The sequence below is a fragment of the Falco punctatus genome (assembly GCF_963210335.1).
Source record: "Falco punctatus genome assembly, chromosome: 10".
NCBI classification, from domain to species: domain Eukaryota; kingdom Metazoa; phylum Chordata; class Aves; order Falconiformes; family Falconidae; genus Falco; species Falco punctatus.
Window position 1 is genome coordinate 37,051,798 of NC_137590.1, and position 26,817 is coordinate 37,078,614.

The 26,817-nt window shown below is 41.7% G+C and overlaps 1 protein-coding gene across 5 annotated transcripts in view; it reads left to right on the plus strand.

Moving 5' to 3' along the window:
* The window catches only part of KCNQ1 (potassium voltage-gated channel subfamily Q member 1), a 367,457-nt gene that overhangs the window by 120,334 nt on the left and 220,306 nt on the right, over window positions 1-26,817 (plus strand). The gene's annotated exons all lie outside the window — the stretch shown is intronic.

Genomic DNA, 26,817 nt, shown 5'->3' on the forward strand with positions numbered 1-26,817 from the left:
GAAGTTCTTGCCCTGTTATAATTGTATAATTTCATCACCTTTTTAAACTTTACATTTGGCATTAGCTGAAGCAGCAAAACAAGTTGACTGAGCTAAGCATACCAGTGGGAGGGAGAGGGAGAAGTGGGTGGAACTGAGCTGAAAAAAGAAGTGAAGAAAATCACGAAGAACTCTAATACATCTTTATGTAAATATTTCTCAGCTCTTTAAAGAAGTTTAAAAAGAGCTCTGCATTCTCTGTGAAACTTTCAGAAATGCTGCTGAATCAAAAATAAGCTTGTGCCTGTTATTTCTATCGTTTCTTCTTCTTGGGATTCAGCAGCTCATTAGACAGTTATTTGTTTAATCAGTTCTGGTGTATAAATGTTGGGTATTTCTGCCTCTTAATGAGAGAATTTTTTTATGGAAATACCGTCTCTGAATGTGTTGTAAACCTACTGCAGAATTGAAACATAAATCAAAGATCTTCTCTGGATACTGCATTTAAGCTCTTTTTACATATATATAGTAGCTTGATTTTTCACAAAGTTCAAAGAAACCGAAGATCCCTCTTGAACAAGTCATGCCTAGTGCTGTTGCCTTGAGTATCATACCAAATGAGTACTCACTGTCATAAGACTGTGTAAACCAATATACTCTTTAAGTATGGGAATTGCTGGCAAAATTCTTGATCTTTAAATTGTGAGTATGGTATTACTTCCACCTTTCTCTCTGTTTTTTTTTCTGAAAGTATTACTGTGGATCCAGCTGACTTCAGGGAATGTATTTCTTTCTGCAAGCGGTTGCTAACCTTGCACATTTGTGTTCCTGTTACTGTCTGTATGGTCAAAATAACAATAATTCTTGATGGTTTAGTGACTCTTCCCCACATGTTTCATGTACGTCTTTGTCAGGGTGATGAAAATACATTTCATTAGTTAAGGACCGGTTTATTAGTATACATCTCAAATAATTTTTCAGTGGAGGCTTTCTTGCAATGGCATACTGCTGTGATCTTTGATTTAATACCGTAGGTTTACACTAAAACTAAAAGAAGCATTAGATTAAAAGCAAAAAGCACTTTATTTTTGTTGTGAAGTGTATTTCCATCCTGAAAAAAATTCTATATCATGACATCAGCTTTGTCTTCTCTCCTGTCTCTGTCAGCGTCTCAGGTGTGGCAGAGAGCCTTTTAGGCATTACATTAGGAGTCAATGGGGGGCTCCAATGGGGGAGGTGTTCTTAAAAATAAACCTTTCCTTACTGAACAGCAGGAGAGATGGAATAATTAAGCAAAGAGACTTAGTGGGTTTTAATAATTTCCAGATTAAGCGGAAATGATAACAGATGGATCTTTCTGAATGATTGAAATGAATGCTTTTGAACACTTTGAAATGTAATTGAAATAATTAAAATAAAGTATGCTGATAAACGGCGAGTGCAGTGTCCATGGTGCTGCAGTTACCACTGGCTTTTCTTGGAAACAGTATTTTCTTTCTCTTTCTTTAAGATTTTAAAGTGTTCTGTGTTTTAATTACCAGCATATAATCTTTTGGCGTGAGATATAACTGCATTGCCTAGAACAAACAGTGCTGAATGTGTTTTATAACTGTCTCCTTTCTGTTGGATTATCAGTGAGTGGAATCCTTATTTGCTTTGATTTGCTAGCTGATATTGTAAAAGATTCCTGCTTTTATCTTCCTCTTCTACACCAAAATGGCCCTCTGAAGTCTGAGCAAATATTTCTTTTTCACTCTTGAGTGGCCAGATGTAACGGCTGACTTCTGCTGTCACAAGAATTCTTCTCTGAAACACTGCTAACAATATTTAAACCATGACATGCATAGGGTCCGTTTTATCATTAATGACAGGGCATGTTAGAAGAATAGCAGCTATAGCAACAGTATGTAGGAACATGCTTGAGTTAAGACCAGAGCTTAATGCTCAAACCTCGCTGGTTACTGTTAAGTGCTGTTATTTCACTCAGTTACTTAATGTGCAACAGGAAAGTCTTCTGTACTTGCTGTACGCTGGGCAGCATCCCTTTTTCCTTCGGCATGTTTCAGTTTGTCATCAAACTCCCTTGGGAATGCTGCTTACAATCTCTGCTGATTTAATAGTTTGCTAAAAAAAGGGGAGGACTATTTCCCAGAGTTATTCTCGTTGGTATAGAAGAGCATGGTTGTGTCCTGTGCTTGCATTATAAATTGACCATAGAAATCAACCCTAGAACTCTGGCTGTATCAGGACTCTCTTTTTTCTCATCTATTCAGTTGCTTTGAATCCATTTGAAGATTCAATCTGTCCCTAAAGCTGGTTTAATGTGCAATCAGGGAAGTTCCTTTTTCAGAAGGGAACTCCAGAGTGGTGGTAGTGATTCCAGTGTCGTCATCCCACTCTGGTCTCTCGCTGAAAGTTGCATGGGAGGGATAAAGATCTGTGGCAATCCGGCCCTAAATATGGCTGGACCCTGAAGTAGGCAGTGACCCAGCGCAGTATAGTCATCAACAAGGACTCAAAGCATCTCTGATTTCAGTTAAGAAATTACCAGTTTGCTAGGTAGTCCCAGTTTTAGGGGGCTGCAAAGCTTGTCTGCAGCTGAAGAGCTCAGTGGTTGTAGTAGAGCGGGACATAAGCACACTTCCTCTTAAATGTTGAAAGACAAATGAGTACTTTAGGATGTTCATCATATTTTATAAAGACTTTATTTCTGGCTTGTGGGTATTGATACCAGCTGGAAGCACTGCCAAAATAGCTGTGGCATTCCCACTGTAGCAGTGAGCAACGGTACCAGTGTCATGCCTGCTCACGTGCAGCTGCCCAGACTCCAAGTCACTGTAAAATCTTCCCTGCACCTGGAGCACCGTAGCACTGTGGTGCTGAGGCAAATCCGATACCTTCTTTCCAGCTGCTATTGCATCCGTCTGTACAGATCTAGTCTGTCAGGCTACACCTAGACTGGAAGCTGTTTGAGTTGGGAGCTGTTATTGTCCTCTGTGTGTGTAATATCAAATAGGTGGGATCCCAGCACACAAACCGTTTCTGCGTTGTGCATCCCGTGCCTGCTACAGAATTGGGTAAAGTTGACTGACTGTGTTTTCCATGATAGAGGCAGTTATTTATAATCTTTGGTTTTGTAGATGGATTACCTGAGATGTGCTGAGGACTTGGGCAGACCTTCATGGTGTCTTATTTCACCCTCAACACCAGCAACTGAGCTGCTTCTGACTGCAAAAAGTGATGTGGCTAACAGCTGTCCCATGTGCTTACTTGTTTCTTTTATCTTTAAGGAGAAGTTCTTGTGTACTGTGGTGGGTGGCTGCTTTTTTCATAGATTAGAGTGTGTAGTTTACATCTATAGATCTGAAGACCAGAAGGGATAATTAGATCATCTCCTTTGATCTTGTAAAAGACAGGCTGTAGCGCTCCGTTGAGTTGAATGGAGCACTGCTGTGCTGTGTTCTTAATGTTAGCAAAAACACGATAAAAGAATTGTATTTCACAAATTAGAGAATGAAAGATGAAAAATTCAGGCAGGAACCTAGGGTCTGCAATTTCATCTCCTTTTATTTTAACTTTCTAGCTATTTACTTATTGGAGAGGGAAGTGCTATCCTATACTGGTGCTGCTATTTGCCGGAAGGTACTGCTGGGCAAATGTGTTCTGTGTGAGGGGCTGCAAGTCTTTATGAAATAATACTTTCATGATCTGTTCTCCCTTAGCACAAATTGTCACTGATATATTAAGTACACCATAAAAATTAGTATTTGGCTGTTTTATGTTACTGACACAGTATAAAAGTAATGTGTTGACTTTTCCTAGTGTACAAACTGTCTAGGCAGAAGCTGAGATAGCTTAGCTATTTCTTTTGTGTTGCAGATGAACGTTGCATTCCTCGGTCTCCAAGTGCTGGTTTACATCTTGATTGATGTTAAGTAATTAAAGGAGGCTCCAGCTGCTTAGTGATTCAGAAGTACAGGGCTCTTATGCTGTAAAAACAACAAGTGACTCCCCACTTACTAACTTATCATTGTTTACTTTGGGGACCATACAGAATAATAAGTGTAAAACCTTTTTTTGGGGGGGACACACCCACCCACACCCCCACACCCCCAGTAAAAATGTCCCTCTTTTATTTAGCATTTTAAAAAGTTAAATTTATGATCATCTTGAGTTAACTCCAGAATTAAAATTCAAAGCATAAGTAAACACGTTCTTTCTGTTATGAGTGAGGATGGAGAACTGCTTTACTTTTTGTTTAGATGTGATGGATATACCCAAAGAAGTTAAAAACTTGAGTAGTTTATAATGTGTGCACTTCTTTTGTTGGGAGTTACTTTATCCAATATATGGGATATAATTTTTGTTTAATGGTTTATTTATTATATGAAAAATAAAGTTTTCCGCTAATGTGGTAAAAAAGTCCTCATTATGAAGTTGTAAAATGTAATACTTTTAAATAGCAATCAAGTTAGTGTACTCCAAAATCTATGGGCAGCATTATGCCCACACAAGCTACATATACTGTGCTAAATCAGTGTAGCAAACAGACCTGGATTTGGCATCACAGCTTTCCAGCAGGAGTCGGTCTGGTATCAGTACAGGGTTGTAGGGATGTCTGTCAGCGTCAGTATGTGCCAACCAAGAGACATAGTCAACCTCTCAGATTTATTCCATGTGCAGGTACAAACTAATAAATGAACATTTTCAGTACAATTATACTTCTAAAATGGGTCAAAATATTAGCACTTGAAAATGTGTTTTTTTCATTGGTGTAACGATGGCTGTGGATGTGTGTGTAGTTGCAGATATCTGCGTCTGCGGGGCAGAGCTGGAAACCAACGCAGCGTAACAAGCGGATAGTGTGTGTGATGTATTTTTGACCTAATCATCTAATTCCCAGCTCAACTATCAAATCCAGGCATGGAACTTTATGGTATTAAAAGCCAATAGCACGTGTGACCCAAGGGACCTTTGTATTTTAATACTTGAATAACATTTAATTTCTAGTAAGTTCTTGAGAGAGCATCTTTTGTAGTAAAGTGCGTAACATTTGAAAAATGGAAATCAACAGCTGGTTTAAATATTGCTGAACAGTGTAACAGGACAGCAGTGCTGAAGGAAAATAGGTTTTTGTAATAGTATTAACACACAGGAAAACAATTCTAAAAGGTGTAAATGGTTTAGTTTACCTGCTGTAATACTGTACATGTTCAGGATGGCATGCTGTCCCTTCTGTGGGTAAAAGTGATCTGAAAGTTGCTCGAACATATTATCAATATGAGTTGATTTTTCCTGTTAATTCCACAGTGTTTCACAAAGACAAATATTGCAGTTGCAGGTTTTGTCACAAGGAAATGCTGCTCCCAGTATGACCAGGACCCAGTTCAGAATTAATGTAGCTTTTTCCCCTCTTCCTGCACTTCTCCAGAAATCCTTTTACAGCACTGGCACATTTCTTCTGCATCTGCTGTTTCTGATACTATTGACGATTTTTTTTCCGAACTTAACAACATAGTCAAGTATGTTTAACACCCGACTGATGTAGCAAAGCTTACGGCAATGGAAGGATCTGTTTGAAGCGTTTGCCAAATCCAAGGCAGAGCTGTAAAGCAGGGAGCTCTGCACATCGTCGGGGATGCTGAATGCATGAAGCGCAGCCCAGCGTGCTTGGCCTTGGGCTCTTGCCCTGGACACAGAGCCCATGGGAGGGCATGGAGCTGGTGACTAAAACTGACTTTCTTTGTGTGACTGCAAGGGCTGAAAATAGTTGTGATCTCCCTCAGTGTCTCAGGGACTTTCTGTCATTCCCAGGTGTAGAACTCTATGTTTTGTTTTATGCTGCAGGAAGTTCGAGTGGGAAAAGCTAGGGCATTTTCATTGTGTTGTGGACAAAACACCTTAAATACCTTGCCGTAGTGGTCAGCCTGTCGGCGAACAAAAACTAAGCGTCTGACCTGTTGCTGATGGTTGTGTGTTGGTCTGTTTTTCTCAGGTTCCTGTGTCACACCACATGGGTGGTTACCGCGTGCCTCCTGGGATAAGAGCAGCTGCCTGCAGACGCTGTGCGGTTAGTTACAACCACACGCAGCCATTGCTGTGTCCTGTTACTGCTCTGCCTCTGTGCGGTTAGTTACAACCACACGCAGCCATTGCTGTGTCCTGTTACTGCTCTGCCTCGGGCTTTCCCAAAGAAAACTGATGTGTTTGCTTTGGGTTTCCCCCTTTTTCTCCGCACCCATAAATATAATGTCAAAAGCGAAACGGAAAGCGGTAACTCGTGGTTGGTCTGTCTTCATGTCCTCTCGATCAGGGCCCTGCAGCCAGCTCCCCCCTCCTGTGCAGCCAGGTGTCCCCGGTACAGAAATGTCACCCCTCCCGAGGAGGGGACTTCCTGGGGGTGGGGGGGGCTCCCAGGGGCTTGGTCTTTTAGGAATGTCGGGCGCGTATGAATTAGAGCCTTGAAAATAAAGGCGGGGAATGTCCAGTGTGAAACAGCGTCCTGCAGAGAGCCGAGGCGAGCAGAGCACGCGACGCTCTGTGCACGATGCTCAGTTTGCCAGGGGCTGTCCGGCTGTGTTCTGCAGGGGCGAGGGCTTTTTGGAAAGATGGCACTTTTGGGCAGGCCAGATCCATAACACAGGCCGTGTGTGAATGGAAAATACAGGGGGATGCCAGACATGTTTTGTGGTCACTACTAAAGTTTAATTTTCACTCAGGAATATGAAGGGCAGTGACCAGGAGCTGTATCTGGTGAGATCTTGCATTGGGAAATTACCTCTCTATATCTGACATAAGATCACGTCAACAAAACATTTGACATACAGGCAATGAAACTTGTTTGAATTATCCTCATGATTATTTTGGATTTTTTCCTGTAGTGCAGCTATTACTCTGGAAAGCAGTTGAAGCTTTGTAGCTTCCCCCCTCCCCCTTCAAGTCAGTACCTATTTATTTACTGGCCAGGATGGGAGAACAGATCATAGACAACAAAGTCATATCAGTACTGCTGAAAATTTGACCCCCATATGTATGGGATCTGTTTTGTGTTGTTTTTTATTAAAAGCAAACAAAAAATTGTGAACAGCTTAGTAGTTTTTTAAAGGGTATTATTTTATTATAGAAATAAGTCTAGTATTTAAAAATGATGTCCTCATTTTTATTTGATGACAGAACCCCAAAATATCACAACATTCCTTAATACTGTATAAAGAAAAGTATTAATCGATTTCCAGGGCAACCAGTTTATATTCCCATTTGCCATACAGACGTTCTCCAGGCGAGTTAGCCTCCGTTCATGGACTGCGGAGCCCTACATTGCTTGTTTAAAAAACATTCTGCCCCAAGAGCGGGATCCAGAAGTGCTTGAACTGAGCATAACTCTTCTCAAGTTGGACGTGTGGTGTGGTGGACTTCACAGGCATTAGGCAGCGGTGAACGGCTTAAGAATCCTCACAATCCATTATTTTGAAGTAGTTTTTAATGCAAAATGGAAGCTCGTCTTGGGCTGTCCCGCAGATGGTGAGACGCACAGGGCAGCACCCGAGCGGGGCGGGAGCTCAGTTTTCCTTTTGCTAGCGACATGAGCTGGCAGCGGTGCTTAGCTGGCCACCAGAAACCAAAGAAACAAGGTTTGCATGAAGCATTCGTTGTTCACCCAGGTCTGCAAGTCAGGGGCCAAATCCCCTCCTTTGTGCAATGTGAAGTGTTCGAGAGCTTTGGTTGGGAGCACAGGGAGGTTGCAGAGGTGAGGTGCATCCTGTTCTTCTCCTGTCCTGCCTGAAGTCTAGGGTGCTGAGCTGCCACACGCATGTGCTTTCGTGTCTTGGTTTCCAGAAACCTCGCTCTGGATTTGGAGTCCTGCTGTGGTGGGCACTACGCATGCAAACACAAAAATGGGTCATGACTGGAGATGTGCCGTACCTGTTCCTCCTGAAAAGGGACTGACAAAGCTTGGCTTGAAAGAGCTGCTCTATCTTAGCACAGTCTTGAGGAAAATCTGGCAAATTGGGGTTGATAGACTGCGTCATGGGCGGCTGTTCTGCTGTAGCCAGCTGTTTTCAGAGAACAATCACAATGATTTTGTGAAATTCTGGTTCAACAGCACAAACATTAATTTCTGCTCACTCTTCTCTTTCCACCATGTACTCTTAACTGTTTTTCAAACCGTGCAACGTGTAACGGTTCTTGTTATTACCTATTCCATAGAATAAGTAATGCAGGGGAAATAGGAAGTCAGGTGCATCACTAAACAGGTATTATAAAACTTCATCCATGCTCTAGCTGTGATGGGTACACTAAGAAGTTTAAATACCAGTCATCATTGCTCTTGTGGTTTAACTACTCGGTACCTCACAGTGTTTAGGCTCTGTGAGAAACGCCTTTGTTTAGCAGGAAAGGTAAAGGTCTGCGCATGTGCTTTGTCCTGGAGGATCTGCACTGTGCCGGGGGTGTCTGTGGAGCCAGAGTACGTGGAAAGTACTAGACGAGAAATAGCTGTCTTTGAGGCCTAAAATGGCTGCTGGAATAATAAATAACGGAGGCATGCAACCACAGTCTATTTGTTCTTCAGTGAATTTAGTAGTGTTCTCAGTCCATCTGCTTTTTATTTTAGAAACCTAATCCAGTCCTGTCTATGTAAAATTTTCAGATACTAATTTGGAATGCATTCTTATCCACACCCTTTGCTACACTCTAGAATGCTGATATTTTGGTGGGGGTGGTGTTAGGGGGGAAAAAAGGCTCTTTGCAGCTTTACCGCTTCTTGTTTGGCTTTTTTTGGCCACCCACATGGGGGCACCTGCCAGGGCTTCGGGGGTGCTTCCCACTCTGCAGCGCTCGGGCGTTCTGTAAGTGTGTGCGGGGGCTCACCCATTCATCATTATTACATCTTAATGTAGGTCTCAGGTTTGCTAAATTATGTTAAATCACTTCCATATTGAAACACATGAATAATTTAAAATCACTGTGTGCTGCAAACAGCAGGATCAGATTATTAGATCACTTAATTGTTTCTGTCTTTTTGTCTGGAGGTTTTTGGCCTTTTACAGTAAAATTATGAACGGGCAGTGTAGACGACAGGCCTTGTGGCACTACCGTCAGTGGCGTATTTGAGACACGGTCCATCTAGGAACGCTTTTTTTCTGAAGGAAGTACAGTTTCTCAAAAGGGAGTTCAACGTAAATCATACCTAAAGGAGCTGTAGTCGTCGTATCTCAGATCCCCTGAGAGGAGAATGAATTATTAGAAATACTTGGATGGCAGGAGTCTGTCATTTATTAATGACTCTTTTTTTATGCATGCAAGGTGTCCCTGTGTCAGAAAGAACTGGAAGGGCGGGTGGAGGAGAAAGGGAGGAAAGGATAAAAGGAAGCCAAGAGTCTGAAGTTTGGCAATATTCACAACTCCTTTGGGTTCAGTTCCTCTCTGATTAAGCAAGGCATTTGTGTAGAATGCAGACCGTAGGAAACGTGCAGTAAGGAGATGAGATCGATAGCTATCCGGAGGAACACGCGGTGGACAAAACATTCAAAGTGCACGTGGCAGTAGGGACAGATCTAGCACAGACTGGAAAAATAGAAAGATAGAGTTTTGATAGTAGGACAGCAAAATGAATTGGAAAGCTGTGCCTTAACTACTGGCTTACCCTTGTCCCACCTGTACTTCCTCTGGTCAGCTCACTGAAAGGCTAAAGCGTTGCAAATGCCTAAATGAATTTTGGGGGGAGAGGACTGGAGAGGAAGGGGACAAGTCTTGGAGATGCTGTGGTAAAGCAGATGGGTTGTGGGAGGCAGAGAGAGGAGGAAAGAGTAATTGAAGGATGTAAGCTTCAGTGAACAGGAAGGATAGTCGTATCAGCAGTGACAGGAGGAAATGAGCTCAGGATATGGGAGAAAAGTTGGCTGATCTTGGTGATACCGTGGGGCACATTTATGCTTGGAATGTGATGCCTTTAATTCTGTTGGCATTAGTGTATTTCAGAGACTCAGACTATTAAAATTGGCTTGATGGCTTTGTGTTTTCCAGGTATTAAATTTGTGATGCTGCGTTCTAGACACATCGGTACTTGGTGGTACTCTAGGAACTGTGCCGTTGCGGGTGTATATTTAGAAGCAGCAAATTCCAGGAAATTAACTTTGTCATTTTTTTCCTTCTGCGTTTGTATCCAAAAGCTTCCTGATACAGGACTGTGAGATCCGCTGTGAATAATACCGATCTTTTAGGATATGCTGCTTGTTTCCATCAGTTCTTATCTGCTTAGTTTTAATTCTTCACTTTTTCCCCTCCATGTTTCCCTTTCCAAGATTCAGTGGAACACCTTGGCCCAGCATTTCTCCCCATGCCAGTGCTTTGTCCTGCCTCCAGACTTCTATGTACAGAAGACATTGGAGTTCTGCAGATAGGAAATTATTTTTTTCTTTCCTGTTCAGCTTGCCTACCATGATTCCTAACTAGTGTGTGTGCTTACGCAGAGCATGTGCCAGTGGGATGGAGAGGTGGCTGGTTCCTTAGGAGAAAGGACGGGAGCCCCTGATGGTTCCATGAACCTTAGAGAGCACCAAAGGAAAACTGAAGGGGAGAGCCGTGCAGGCTGGTAGTTTGGATAACAATTCCTGGGACAGTGCTTTTTGATTGAGCTTTGCCAAAACCCGATAGATGGGTGAAATGGGTAAAAATGAGGTATCGTCTGTGGCTGTATTGTGGCCTGGGTTTTGAGGGGGAATGCTGCTTTTCAAAAATCGTCTTCCTTGGCTAGTGGGCCTCTCTTTTTTATTTATTTATTTGTTTATTTATTTAAATGTCCTTTACCCTAGTCATAAAGAAAGGCAACAGTTCTGCCCTTAGTTCTTGATGGCCACCACCTAATCTAGCTCTGCCTGCCTGCCATCTGCCAGCATCATCGACAGGCTCTTACTGACATGCACTCTCTTGGCTAAAAAAACCCCACCAAAAACAGGGGGCAGGCAAAAAAAGCATAAAGATCTGTCCATATTTCCTTGTTGGCAGCACTCTTCTGCGTGGCCTGAGTCCAGAGCCTTGTCTGGCACTTCACAGGTCCCACACAGGTTACTGATGTCTGCATAAACCCCGCATACCCCTCTTGCCCCCTTATGCTAAAGCACAGTTTATAACATTTCATAACACACTGGAAGTAATTTCTAAGTTTTCTAATACATGCATAGTGTGTTAATATGTAAATTATGCATGGGACCAAATTCTCATTAGAAAAATACTACAGCCTTTATGAGTCCCTCAGAACTTGCAAACGGAATGTATTCAGCAAAGGTGGTGTTTTGTTTGAGCAAATATTTTCAAATGCAAGCATATGTCCTGTATATGTCTGTGTGCCCGCTTGAACCTCTGATGTCCTTGGTGAATTTTCCTCTTGTAGTGTGACACGTTGCACATGTAGGCTTCTGTCTTCAGAGCTACTAGTGGATTACGCTGTATGTCTAATTTGGTGAAGTTAGCTAACGAACTTGCTATATGATTTCATATAATTAATTCTATAACTGGCCTGTAAGGAAAAAAAGGGATTATGCAAAGGGAACAGCCTTTGAGAGAGAAACAGCTTTTTCCATTGTTGTTGTTGTTGTTAATAAACCTGTCAGTGATTTAGGACTGTATCACTTGGGAAATATTCATTGCTGTTTTCCAAATTGCTTTCTATCATTCATACCTTACATTTTAGTTTGCCGTAGTTTCAAGAAGCGTAGAGCTTTAGTTTCATACTCAAGAAATTAGTTCATTTTTTCTAGATCTTTTTTTTTTTTTTTTTTTTTTTTCATGTTAAGAAAAGAGAAACAAGTTAGAGGTGTGAGAAATCCCCCTGCTAAAGGAAGGGGTTCTGCTTTGGCACAAGGGGGCAGTCATGTTATATATGAAAATAGAGTTACTCAACCATAGGTGAATAGTCAACTGGATGACAAAATTACTGTTGTAGGGTGGCATGAGTGCAGTCTTACATTTCAGCAGGATTCACTGATGCTCCAAGTAGAATGGTTACCAGAATTTTAGGGAAGATTTATTTGTGAACATTTTTAACGAAAAAAAAAAAAAGAGAAAAAAAAAAAAGGTCTGTGTGTATATGATACTCTTTTGTTCTTAAAGGTTTAAAATACATACATACATATATATATATATATGATAATGTAAGTGTTAGACGAAATGACTGCAGTACTTCCCACACTTGTTACCTACAGACGTATCTCTCAAGTGTTAGTATCACCTCAGGGCTGGGGAACAAGAGGAAATGTAAACATTATATATCATTTAAAACCTCTGGATACAGAGGATTTTAGTTGGAAAGTGGTCTTGGTTTAAAGATCGTTGATTCTTTGAGAGGGATTGAATAGGAGATATCTCCAAATTTGTTTGGGATGGGACATAGCATAGCGCTCGAGAAGCCTCATTTCCCTCTTTCACATCCCTGCTCATCACATTCCTGGAAAGGCCAGTCGGGTGATGTTCCATACAATTAGTGAACACTCAGTACAATTACTGTGTTCAGTGCTTGTTGGTAAGCATTAAAATGTAAAGTTGGCAGACGGTGGTGGTGTTTTACCTGGGTCATGGTCCTCCCCCCATTTTGGTTTGGTTTGCTTTGAAAGATCCAACTATTCTCAACGTGAAAGTGAATCTGCTTGATTTACCTTGCAGGTAAGGTTGCACGAGCACAGAGTTCTAGAACTCAGGCTTATTTGTACTCTTTTTTTGAAGAAAAAAATAATCCGTGGTTACATGATAAACTGTTTTAAAGTGATTGTAATCCTAATCTATTATAGCACATCATGAGTGAGTCTTGCAGCACACGTCTCAAACATAGCCTTGCATACAGATTTCAGACATAGGTCCATAGTTAGAATAGGTCTCAGGAGAATGCCGGGAGGAAAAATAGTTAACAGCTTCTTCACATGTTATCTAACTCTAATATTGGAGCCTGTTTCCTATTAAAAGAGATCACATTTGTAAAAGCTGATAGACCTGATCGTTAGTTGCATTAGTATTCTGCTGCTGAACAAGGCTACCTCTAGCATTCTGTCCCTTAGCATGTCAGATATCCTGGTTTCTGGAAACTATTGATAGAAGGAGGAAAAGCCCTTGCAAGATGAGACAAAATGTTATAAATAGGGCTGGAATCACTGAGGTTTCAACTAGAAGTAAACAGAGTGTGACTCAGATGGGTGATGATCTTAAAGTTTATGTTGCCATCTCCAAGCATGTCTCGCTGGGGGTCATTATGGCAGAATGTGAGCTTTTACTTGGAAAGCTTACAGTACTTTGGAAGTTGGATTTTTTTTAAAACGGTTTATTTATCATGGCTGACAGCATCTTGTTATATATATTTTTGGAGCTGAGTATTAACTTCTTTATGTATGGCATACTTTGCTGTCATGGAAGAAAAAAAAAAAGATTCACATGATTTCTCCTTCATGAGTTTCCTGATTGTAACCTCCTTAGCCAGGAAAGATTTACAAGAAAAAAATACACAGATGTGCATGCACTGCTGCATAATGTTTGGGGTTTTTTTCCCCAAGGATGCAAGGCCAATGTGATCCTGTTCTCCGCGTGTCAGCTGTCCCCAGTCCCCAGACAGCTTTTGACATGTTTGCTCTTATCTTAATTTCATAGGAGTTCATTCTAAATTATATTGAATTCCACGAGCTAAGCGGTTGTGTAGGAGTGGATGAAGAAGGAGAGCTCACGGGTGGCTCCTCCGTTGAAGTGAAAGGTTTTAGTCTGTGTCCAGTCTTACTGTTAGACGAGGCACTGTCCACACAGGGAGCCACAAGAAAGTGAGTTTTGGAAATTCTCCTGTGCACACAACTGTTTTCTTCTGTTAGAGAGAGGGTGAGATGATACCTAAGCTTGAAGGTGGGAAATGCCTATAATTTACTGAAGTGAAGCCCTGCAGTGATACGTGTGTACCCCAGACAAGCGGTGAAGATTGCGGTGACAGGCTGGTTTCTCAGCTATCTTTGCCTTTCTGGTAGCAAGCCAGTATCGCTACAGCTGTTAAACGGCTGACGCTGGGTGACAACCTCTGCCTCCCCCCCCTAATTTTTCAGTTGTTCTTGACAGGTAGGTTCAGATTGATTTCATATGACATTTTGATGGATTTTTTGATTCAGGGAATGAATATTTTACAGTCACTCAAAGCCTAAGTAGTGAGAATACACTAACCTTGAACTAGGTATTTTCACTTCCAGCATCTATGTGCTCCCAATGTGAAATTGTGTCTTTCATACTCAACATTACAGTGGGAAAAGTAGATCTTACAGCTCTGTTTGGGGCAGATGGGGAGAAAGATATTGCAGCAGTTCTTTGACAACGAAAGGCTTAGAGTATCAGTCAAAGTAATTAATTTTTCTGACTGCAGTGTGTTTACTTATGTCCATGAAAGGACAGTACAAGCAAGGTGTACATGCCAAAAATAGCCATATTTTCTGGTTGGGCTTGAAGAATTTTCATTTTCTTGAAATTACAACTCATGTGGATTGTGTAGGTGTCCATCATTGACTTTTCTCCAATACTTCTTCCTCTGAGCTGTTTTTTTTTTTAACCCTGGTTTTGATGCATTCATGAGAGGGAAAGTGCTGCTGTGTTATGGGCACGGAAAGTAAGCTATGGAGCGTACTAATTACTCTTCGTTAATTAAAAGTCAGAAAATATGTTCTCATGGGCTTTTCTATGAGATTGTTAAAGTACAGTTTCTTTATCAAATGGAAATAAAGTTAAAGGTTTGTTCATCAGCTTGTCACGGGAGTTGGCAAATCCATGGATAAATCGGTGGCTGGATTCCTTTGTCCTTTTGTCCCTCCTTTTCACTGGAAAGACAAAGTACATAATTTCATAATCTGTCTCGTGGATTTAAATGATTTAAAACATACCTTTTTCTCTTGTAAATCTTTGCCATAGGATAAAAGTTGTCAATATCTGAAGGATGAAATTCAAAGTGGTAGCATGTATATTTTCGGAAGTTCAGTTTTAACTTTGGGCAGAGGCTCATTTATAATCCCTGTTGGACAATGCGTTTGTTCTCTTCGACAGTTGAATAAGGGGAAAAGACATGTTGAAAAATGTGTTCCTGTCCTCTTTTTCTGTGTGCTTTTCTCTACATCTGTGCTTAGCAGAACCCCTCAGGGTATCCTGGATTGTATTTACCAGGAAGAAAGAATACCTGACTAGACTAGCATTACTCCTCATGATTATGGTGTCATCAATTAACTTACATGACTCAAAAGTGAAGCTTGCCAGTCATTTTAAAGCTTTGGATAATGAAACTCAGGAAGTTTGTTCCTACGGCAAATTTCTTCAACCTTTGTTTAAAATAGTATAAAATAACTTCCTTTAATTGTGGAAATATACTGTTGGCAAAAGGCAAGGGCAAACTATAACTTTAAACCTTAGAAAACATGAGTCCATCATATCTGACAGGTTAGAACTGGTTCCTCCACACATCCAATAGTAGACAAATAGCAACAGTGTAATAATTAAACCTTAATCCTTGTAGTCATAAGCTATTATAAGTAATTGCAACTATTATGATTCTATTGCAGCTTATGAGTTTTGCTTTTCTTATCTTTCCGAGTGGGATTTTCTCCCCCACCCCACCCCTAAAGAAGGGGAAATGCCTCAGTGCTTTTGAAGGGCTGGTAGGACAGCCTGACAGTTATGTAAGCAGCTGTCTGCAGAAATTCATTAAATGTCTGATTGTGCACAGCCGTGTCTGACCCTTGGCGCTCATGCTGAGCCTTCCCCCCGCCTTCTCATCTCTGGTTGATATTGTGGATATTCATTTACAGGGATGCAGACTTCACTGGTCCTTCTCACAGTAACGTATGCCATGATCCCTTTAAATTTATAGGCAGGGGTTCACAGTTTTATGCGAAATACACAAGGAATTTGCCTCTGAATGGTGTGGCTTCTCGGAAGCATGAATTGAGCCCTGTACACATACTCCTTTCTTACTACTTTTCTGTTTGTTTTGAGGTTCTTCCATTTTTTTGGTGATCTTTTAAGATATCCAAAAAGTGGGGGCTTTTTTAATGTCCCCCTGTACTTGATTCTATTTTTTAAAGTACCAGTATTTACTGGCCTACTGTGCACCCTATGATGTCAATGAGGGAATCATCAGCAAGTCTAACATTCAAGGAAAGTGTAGATTTTTTAGTATTTCAAGGGGTGCTCAACAACTTGTGTATTTTGAATTTGTGACTTGTGCTTTTTCTGTTCTGTGCTCTATAACTTTCTCCATCTCCTGTACTCAGAGTTTTAATTTTTCAGCATCATAGTTCCACTTAGTTTTCTTCTTTAATGAAATTTCATCAATTCTAAAATGGACCTCATGTGTTTCTTAGCTCTGCCTACCTGATGATGCCATTTACAGCCAAAAGAGTCTGAAGATCAGTGTAGGATTCCTTCTGGCTCCTATTAAGATTGTGAACCATTTGTTTTTGTAGGTTTTTTTCCCCGCTTGTTGAAGCTGAGAGGTGGCAGGGCTAAACCATGCCAAGACTGAAGCCACTGGACTTGGCAGGGTTAGTCAACAACCAGAAGATACGCCAGAGCGTTGTTTTGGGAGACATTTCCTTAGACAGGTGTGGTGGAACTGAAAGGGTTGCTCTGAAAGCTGTCAGGCTGGGCTTTCTGCTACTTCTGCCCTAGGAGCCGCACTGATCCTTTGGGTTGTTGCTGCAACTAAATATTGTAGCATGCATTTTATTGGACAGCAGTTCTGGTATTGACCATGCCACGCTTCCCACAAGAGGCCAAACGCATTTAGCCAAGTTGGTAATTAAGCCTAAGGAAGAATACACAACGTTTGGGAGTAGCTGCCGGGCAGACGGGTAGGCCCCGCGGTCGGTGACCAGTTCAGCGGGTGCTCTCGGGGCAGCCTCGGCGGAGGCTCCGTTCTGTTTAAGCTGCGGCGTGTGCCTGCGCGTGGTGCTGAACCAGATCCAGCCGAATCCCTGCGAAAGGTCACGGATTAGAACCGAGATTCTCCAGTTCTCTTGTTTGGACTGTGTCTGCCAGCTATGAGCCAGGCTGAGTAATCACAGCATTGCCAGCCTCGAAGGGGTCATAAATTGTGAGTTAGGGCCTGCTGAATCACAAGACTTAAGGAAGTACTGGCATCTCTTTTGAACCTTTTGTTTTCCCAACACTTTGGCTACGCGGAGTTTCAAGCCCTTCTGTAAAGCTAGAAATACACTTAAAAAAATAGAAGATGTTTCTGTAAGTCCTTGAAGTTTCAATCCTTCAAGTTTTTTCTGGAATTCTTTCTCGTGATCAGTATATCATCTTCTTACACACACGTGCATCCTATGTCTTTGTTTACTGTGTCACCCTGAGAGGGGACCAGATCAACTGCTGGCTTTAGGGTGGGAAGAGGGTTCTGGCACGCTGGAGGATTCTCATCTGTGTGCAAAATAGACTAAAGGACAGTCAAGGAACAGGCACAGAAGAAAAGGAAACCTTTATTATTTCGCTAGTTAAAACAACTTTTACTTTGAATTTGTGTCTGCTTTGGCTGTATATACCTAGAATTTTAAGTCTAGAAGGTTTGGGAGCTTGACCTGTGAGAAGTACGTCAAAAGCCAACAGTGGGGGTTTTATTGCCTAGGCTACCTGGGTAAAAGGCTTCCGTTTTGGCAACGGTATAGCAGGAAGTATGGAGCTGAAGTTAAGGAAAAAACCAGCACCTCAGCCTCCTGAGCTGGGGGAAACTAGAGAGCATCCGAGGCCTCAGCCTGGTGTACGTCCAGAGAGGACACTTTACCCTGACAGCTAGGAAGGCTGTGTGTGGGGGTGGTGTATAAATATGTGTGTATGTTCATTTACAAACTCATTAATTCAAGTGAGTACTTCCCTTTTTCTACACCATTTATTCCTTTTTGCTTTTAAGCTGATTTGTGCTCCTTAATTGCTCTTGTCCTTTTGGCAGCTGAGGTGCCTTTTGTCCGGGGAAACCTGATTCCATTTGCTATCTAATCTATGACTTGTTTTGCATTTTGTTAACATTATGAACAGATTCTCTGCAGTGACCTATTCTCACCTCCTCCCCCCAGCATGTATCTGAAATTTTCTGCAATGTCCATTTCCAAAAATCTGAAGAAAATTGATGTATTGTGTCCGTTCAGGTTATCCCTCCTTTCCTACTCAGCTGCCAGTGCAAGCAACAGGAGATGTCATCAGAAATTGTGATTCACATATTGACAATTTCTATTGCAAATCTCTGCGAGTGTGTGCATTCTCACAAACACGCACACTTAGTTCTCATTGGGAAGTACAAAACACATTTCTGAAAACCAAGAGCAAAAGTGTCTGTGAACTCGATCCAAAGGTAGGCAGCGGGTAGCTCCTTTCCCACCCAGATCCCGAGGTTTGCTCTGCATTCCAGTGCTGTGCCGTGTGTTTGTCGTCCGAGCTCAGACACATGTTCAGTCTAGCAGCTCCTCTTTCAGCCAGTGTTTGAGCAGCGGTTAAAAGAAGATGCACTCATGTGGAAAATCCTGGCAGCAGGCACCCTGGATTGTGTTACAGCAGCTGTCCTCAATGGGAAGGCATTGATGTTTACAGTGTGTGTTTTTCCATGGAATTTTGTTTGTCTGCCATATATATACAACACAGGCTATTCTTCTCTGTGTGATGTGTTTTTCAGTGCTTTATATGCAAAATATTTTCTGCAGTAATATTTATATATTGAATGTGAAGGCAGATGTAAGGCAGACACCAGCTTGAAAACATTCACAATTAAGAAGTCTGATATGTAGTAATTTAGATTAATCAGCATCTTCGAAACAAACAAAAAAGGGGGGGCAGAAAAAAGCCTTACAGATCTGAAACATGCAGTCTTGCTTCAGCATACATATGAAAAATCTGGGGAAGAATTAAGAAATGCTTTTTCAAATAACCTATTTATCAGCACATTAATTAGTAAACCGTTCCTCGTAGATAAGTTATTTTTTATTTATTTGCATGGAGCCTTGAGGTGGTGCTGTAATCTGAATTGCAAATGGATTAACTGTCAGTAACAACGTTGGATGTTTTGATGCAGGGTGAAAAACCCTTTTTTGCATTATTTTTCCAGTACGGCAATGTCACGTGGTATCACTGTTTCATAGCTATTTTTAGTGGAGTCGTCATTTTAGCACCTAGGCTGTAACTGGCACAAGTGTATGATGATGTCATTCCTGCCTCTGTCATACTTCCATTTATTTTTTGGCAAGGAAGTTTTTTCTTGTTTTATTTTTCACTTGCTGAGATCATGCCAGTGGAATTCAATGGGCCTTGCATTGTTTTCCAAAGCCCTAGTTCAGCAAAATGCTCCAATGTGCTTGCTCGAAGTTAGGCAGCTATCGGCTCGGGTAGGATTTAAGGATTTAAGGACTACCTTAAGTGCTTTTTGGAGCATCAAGTGATTTGTAGCTTGCGGATAAGTAAATGCTGTGTTTCCCCCTCCCCCCTTGTGCTCATGCCTATAACAAGTTGGATATGATGTAAGTCAAAAGCCATTTCCACATCTGTGCGATCTTTCCAAGATCTACCTGTCCTGAAAATGCCACTGTGCATCACGGCGAGGTGTGAAAACAGAAGAGAGAGCCTCAAGGCAATCGGACCCCAATTCCTTAGGATGCTTTGTGAATAAAAAGGAGCTGCACAGTGCGTGTATGGAGTGGAATGGGCATCTCAACCCCTGTGTATTCTACCTGAATCTGTTGCTCTGGTCTTGAGAAACATCTGCCTTGGGGTTGGATCACTTTCCCAATTGTCATTGCGGTAAGACATAGACGGAAAGCTGAAGTAGCCTAGCCATTCTCCGGCAACTGCATGCCCTGAAAAAACTGCAGAATGAAGTTTTAAGTAGCATTTGGATGAACACGTGCAGTACCAGACACACGGTTGTCTTAGTTTTTACAGAAAGAAGCAGTGTGCTTGTGCACAGGTCAGCCAGCCTCCAGTCTTCCAGAGACACGCACAGTCGCACCCTGAAGCTTGCGGTTAATGACTATCGGCAAAAAGATACCCAAATGGAACACAGAATTTGTGAAGTAGTCTGCTTTGATTTTTTAGAAGTCAGTGCTCGGTCTGGGCCCACATGCCGATGCGCTGCACAGGAGCCCGTCGCTGTGTTCGGCAGCCAGGGAGTCTCTACCTGTGCCACAAGGAGCCTGAGCTTCATCGGCCTCTAGCTTCTGCCTTTGTGCGCCAGGAAGAAAAGCCCCAACTTCCAGTTGTCCACAAAACTGTATGCTGAATTAAAAGACTGCAAGCATAGCAATGCCAGGCCTTCACATCAAGTCCAAACTTTTATCAAAGACATGTATGTCAGCAGGAGGCTCTCGCTGCCGTGTGGCTGCAGCAAAGCCCAAAGCAGCGTGGAAAGTGGAAGGTGTACAGGGCTGCAGTTCAGGCAGTCTTCCTTAGGCATCGAAAATATCTTATATTTACTAGTACCTCACACAGTCAAGCAGTCGTAGTTAGTTTCAGCCAAGTCTTCCTTCCCTTTGATCTCCATGCTGCCTGCTATTATAAGATACTGAATTATCACCACCTCCCTCGGGCTGTCTCAGAAGTTTACAGATGCAAACTTGCAAATCAAATAGTTTATGTTCAGCTATTTTCCCATTACTCCCTACCACTGCAAACCAGCCAAAGCAAAGTTCACAAAAGAGAAAAACAGTAGTACAAAACACTTAATAAATTATCACCCGTTTCTTTTCAAAATCTTTCACGAAGTAATGTTGTTTACTCTTCAATATGGAGCTATGATGAGAGCAAAGTCCCCTTGCAACTTGCATGCCATGTAGGTCATTTGTGTATTGGCACTGCTAATCGTGATGATTGTTTCTAAAGACTTCACTGTAATTGTGTGTTATGGTTTTGTTTGTGTACATGTGGAGCTGTACCTTGTGCCATCAGCTTTGGCTGAAGCACTGGCTCAACAATGGGAACATGGTGTGGGAAATTAGACCTACATGGAATTGTGCATCAACATTTTCACCAAATTACTTCCTTTTTTTCTTTTTTCCTCTTTTACTAGAATTATTAGAGATGTAACCACAGAGCCTCTTTTACAAAGTGCAGATCCACGCTGCTGTCAGTTTTCATTGCATTTCTTGAGCATGTTGTGGCCTTGAAAGTGGTTTTACTATAAAGAGTGCGGCTCCAGTTTGGAAGTTGGGTAGAAAAATACAAGATTCTTTTAATTTTATTTTCAGAGGGGAAAAGGTGCTGCCTTTTCCATTCCTTTGTCTGGGATTTGAAGCAAACTATAGTAGTAGTTTGAAAGCTTTCCCAAATGTGTCTTCCATTACCAATGACACTTTTAAACTCTGTTGCTAAACCTTCTAATCTTTAAGGTTCTGCGAGTGTAGGCAACTGTCAGGGAAACTGCATAATTCAGCAGTGAAGTCATGCCTGATTCATTGACCGTTATTTATTATACAATTATTTCTGCAGTTCCTAAAGATGATAATCCTGGTAGTAAGCACTGATGGAAGTCAGCAGTCTTGGAGCAGAACTGAGATGATCAGTGTTACATGCTAGAGCAAAATCTGGTAGAAGTCACTCCATTGACAAATAATCGTATTTAACACAGGTTGCATTAAAAAAAAATAAAAAAGGGGGCTTAAAGAGCTTGTAAAGTATTATTTTTTTTTAACAATTAATTCTAAAACCTGTGTGGAAGTAATTTGTGATTCCTTTTTGTTTCTTCCTTGTTGGTGTTTATGTTTTTGACTTTGTTCCTCCCTCCTCTCCTCAGCTTTTCTTATTTTGGTTCATTCAAGTAATTTAATTAAAAGATGCTCAGGAGATTCCCAGTGCGTGGTGCAGGTGGCTTCCCACACTCAGCTTTTCTGTATCTCAGTGGTGTAACCTGTGTATTCCTGTCCTTGAACTCTTCTGAGCTGGCAGTCAGTGGCTTCAAGTAGTGACACCCTATATTGTGGCTCCGAGAAGATGACAAATGGCAGCTGGAGACGAGTTTGGGAACAACTGCTTTTTTTTTTTTTTTTTTCACTTGAAACATAATCTGTGCCTCCTCCCCCTCTCCTTCCCCCTGTGTTTTGAATAGAACACTCAGGGAAGGGAAGGAGAAGAGAAAAGAAAAGTTTGGCTGACACTTGTTTACCTTGGGTTTAGTTCAACGGCATCGGTGGCCTCAGCAACTGGGACAGCCCTGGCAGCTGGGTGCTGGGTGCTGCCATGTGCATTTCGTGTGCCGCAAACAGCGGCCGTGCGGGCAACATTTGAACTCATCTGCGGCGGCAGCACTCCTGTCGTGGGACAGGAGGTGGGCAGCTCCCGGCTTCGTGGGAGTCAGCAGGGGTTTTGCAGAAATGTGAGCAGGCCTTAGGTTTTTATCCACAGTTTTCGGCCTTGTTTTGTTTCCAGGATTTTTCCTGAGCTGGACACTTACATGGCGGGGCTGCCTTGAGCAGCCGCTATGCACGGCGCGCCGGGGGCTGCACCAGACCGTGGGGGGCTCGGGCACCGCTGCGGCACAAACGGCGCGAGCCCAAGCAGGCGCTGCATGCTCGCGATTATGGTTTTAAAACCGACTTGAAAGCAACGTGCTGTGAATTACTTCAGCACAGAATCTGGAATTGAAGTCGAACACAGCACAGAGCGACCCGGCGGCTGTGCGCAGCTAGTGCGTGGTGCTGGGGAAGGGCAGGGGCTGGTTAGCAGGGCAGGAGTGCAGGTGGGCGTGATGGATGGGCGGCTTAGAAACCAGCCTGGAGAAACCTGGATGTAAAGAGACAGACCAAAATAAAAAAGCTTCATACACTCTCCTTAGGGACATCGGAAACAACTAACACATCCAGTTTTCTGAATCAGTACGTGGCATGGTATAATTCCATGCAGGGCAGACACATGATTTGGAATGTATAGAAGCATCAGAACATGGCAGTTCGAATATATAATTCAACAAAACAGCAATAAAGTAAGCACTTCATGCTCAATTAGGAACATATATGAACTAAGAAATAAAGTACAGGATTTATTCTTAGTAGCTCTGTCAGTACTGGTTTGCTACAAGTTATTTGCAATTTATAGCAATCAGTTTCATTTGTTCTTGTGATACCTAAATAGTATTCTAAGATCATAATAGGTTTAAATTTGGTTTGGGTTTTTTTTTTGAAAAAAGCTTCCTTATAGGAGAGACTTGGTAAATGATATATGCTTGCTAAACACAGTTACATGGAAAGTTTGCACTGACCTTGCAGAGCATTCGTTCCATAAGCACTGCAGAGCTTTCTAGCACCTGAGAATGAAGATGTAAAATTAAACTCTAATTGAAGAAATTTATTATAACCATCGATTTGGAACGTTTACAAAAGATAATCAAGATAACGATGACAAGCAACTTGGTTTCAACCTTTCACTTAAAATAGAAATTGAGCAGGTGTTAGAGTAAGCTTTAAGAGAAATTTGTTTGTATTTTTCCTTATAAAATGTAGAATGAAAGCCTTAGGATAGGTAATTGTGACTGATGGCCTTGGATATTTTTAAGAATATCCACTTATATTATCCTTTTATGCTCTGATGGTGAAAAATGTTATACAGATTAACAAGGTATGTTAAACCCTCAGAAGGAGCTGACAGCAAAGCCAAACACTGTCCTGGGCTATTTTATTGTGTGTATTTTACTGTACTTGAACTGGTTTGCTTTTTCTGTCTCTTTCCTCTGAGTATGAAAGAATTGTTGAGTCACCTGCGGCTCCTCCAGTCCCTGAACTTTTTCTACATCCACAAGAGCTTTTTGGGGCAGTATCCTCAAGTAAAACAGGAATGGACTTTATTTTGAAAATCTTATTTCTGTGAAAAGGTTTTCTCTGTGGCATTTTTACATACTTTTTGGTGGTATTTACCACCATCTTGCTTTCTGGGTAAATTTCTGAAGGGGTATGTGTATTTATGCGTATATATATGCGTAAGGTTAAGCACATTACAAATCGCATCTTTACTGAGCAAATAACTCATGCATCTTCTTAAATCTAATTAAAGCTAATGGGCTTGTTGATGTGCTTAGAATTAAACACATTCCTAAATATTTTTCTGAACTGAGACTTTACTCCTTTGAATTTTAGTCAGTTCTGCAAACAGAATGGAGTAAACAATTTGTTGCTGTAATTGTCTCATAACCGTGGTAAACCATTCTGCATGAAGGAGCTTGAACAGTATGTACCTGGTTTAGTAAAGATTAAGAATGTTTTTATTGCAAAGGAGAGGCCAGGTTTGTTGAGGTTTGACTTTTCTGTTGTCATTTTGGAAAGATAAAAAGTCAGGTTTAATTCAAATGCTGATTTGAAATCAACCAAAAAATGTCTGTGATGCTTGCAAAATAATTAACTTTTGATGGTTATTCTGAACTAGTGCACTGCTAGTTTGCAGTCTAAGCAGTTCAGAAATAGTGCACTGACCATTGAATAGAAGACAAGCAAATCAAAGCTGCTTTTCCTGTCACACATACTTGTGTTAATCCTCCTACAAGAGACCAAGCAGAGACACAGTAGGTGTTAAGAATTGTTGAAAAGTTCAAAGTGTGCATACTCGGTAGGACGCAGTGACTCCAGGGTGCACAGGCTTTGAAAGGGTGATGTTGCAGCCCTGCAGAAAGGCTCTGTTCCTTTTGCACTGGTTAAAAGGTGCTGTTATATTTGGTAGGAAGAAGGCTGTGGAAAGCTGAAAGTGAATGACTGGTAGCCGATGTGTGTGGGGGGTCCTGAATACTTTATTTTAACATATTCTGCTGCAATCACATTATGAACAATTCACACTTCACAGAAATCAAAGAAGGAAGAAAACCGTTTAGATCATCTTGGCTAATACTCTTGCTGATGCAGGATTGATTCCCGCTGTATTTTGCGCTGGTGTTAGACATACCATTTTTATCTGACTCAAGTGATAATGCATTTCCCAAGACACTTTCACAGTCTAATAGATTTTAATGTTAGGAAAATTTCTGTTTCCCTGCAAACTAAATTTAACTTTGTTTAAATTCAGACCATTATTGTGAGACAAATCTCCAGGAACATAAGCTAAGTAATACCCATTGCTCTCCTTGGCAGTTTACACCACTGAGGTACCTCTAAGTCTAATAATTGCTATTAAAGAAACCATGCTACTGTATAACTTTTTTTCACCACAAAAAAAAAAAAAAAAAACCACAACCAAACCCCAAACCCAAATACCAGTTGGGTATTCATCAATCTGATGTTTTTCTATTGTAACTACATAAAAATTTGTGATGCAATTCAGCCCTGTGTCTATAACAGCACTTGTGGCTCAGCTGTGTAGCCTACGCTGTATGTTTGGTTTACAGGTAACAGCATACGCAGAAATACAGAAATCATATGAAGCTGCAGGCAGGGGTGTTTGGTGGTTTGGTTTGTGGGTGGGGTTTTTTTTTTGTTTGGTTTGGTTTTTTCAGTCACACATCGGACTGTTTAGTTTTGATCCAGTTGTTAGAAGGAATTACAGCCCCTTATCAATAGCCTGCTGACTTAAAAGAGCCATAAAACCGACTGTTTGACATGTTCACAGTTTAGGGAGATCTAGAGAGACTCTGCAGCATCTCCAACGTGTAGGTACAGAAGGAGTGTAGAAAGAAAGGCTAAAACAAACAGGTGTTGATACTGCTGTCGACTCAGTGGGAGCCCAGCAGATATCCTCAAATCGTCAGCCTTGCCACCTGGCTGTGTCTGGGACACGGGGGTTCACGGACACAGAGACCAGAGTGCGGCTCGTGGCTCCCAAACAGTGTTAGGTTCAGCCTCCAGCTGCCAGAGAATGCAGAACAGGAGACCAATCTGTGATCTGACAGATCTCTAAGAGACAGATCTCGAGTGGCAGACCGAAGGATAAGTGCCTTCATTCGCCCCCGTGAACGGGTCTCCCTTGCCTGCAAGTGGCGTGGAGATGTGGTGGGGCTGGCCAGGCAGCTCAGCTGGAGGTGCCACTTCGCACCACGTGGCATGGCTGCGAGCGGGCAACGGTGTCGCAGCCCTATTTCATAGTTGCTTCCTAGGAGAGCTCCTCCAAAGTTTGAATACTCTTGAAACCCCATCTCTGGCTTGCTTTGGCTGTGGATTTAGACCTTTAGAAAGGTCTTTTCTAAAATACACCTCACTGCCTAGTGCAGGCCCTGGTTTCCCTGGTGGGGAAGGGAGAGTGTTGCCATTTGCCGGAACGGAGGGAAGAAGCAGTCGCTCAATATGAGAGATCAGCATACTTCATTTATTAAGCTACGGTTACATATTTTATAGCAGTTATAATTAGGTCATACATATTGCAAAAGTTAAGCTCCTCATTGGCTGGCCACCTAAAAGGTCAACCTTCGTCAGCACTCTTTGTTTCTGGGCATAGTTCTCATTTCTTTAACCATAAGGTCCTTGTTCTTACTTTCACCAAAGATAACAAGGATAGAGTGTCTTTGTGAACCATTAGTCTTCACGTAAGCTGTCTTCGATACTTCTTAAGATCTTGATGTCTCAACATTCCGATGTTAAAGTGCCCTTGTTCAGCTAACCAATTCTCCACAATTCCCCCGTTTTCTTTTTGGACAAGGAAGGATTGGGTAACACGTTCAAATAATTTTCGGATACAAGAAAGAATACAAGGTAACAAAAGCAATAATAAAGCAATAAACAGCAATACAGATAAACCCTGTTTTAACAAGTCTCTTAACCATCCATTTATGCCTAAAGAAGCAAACCAAGAATCTATGCCTGATGAACCTTCTTTGACATGATGCATACGATTTCTTAACTCTTCTAGCTGTCGATGAATACTTTGTGAATGATCAGAAAGATTTAGGCAACACAT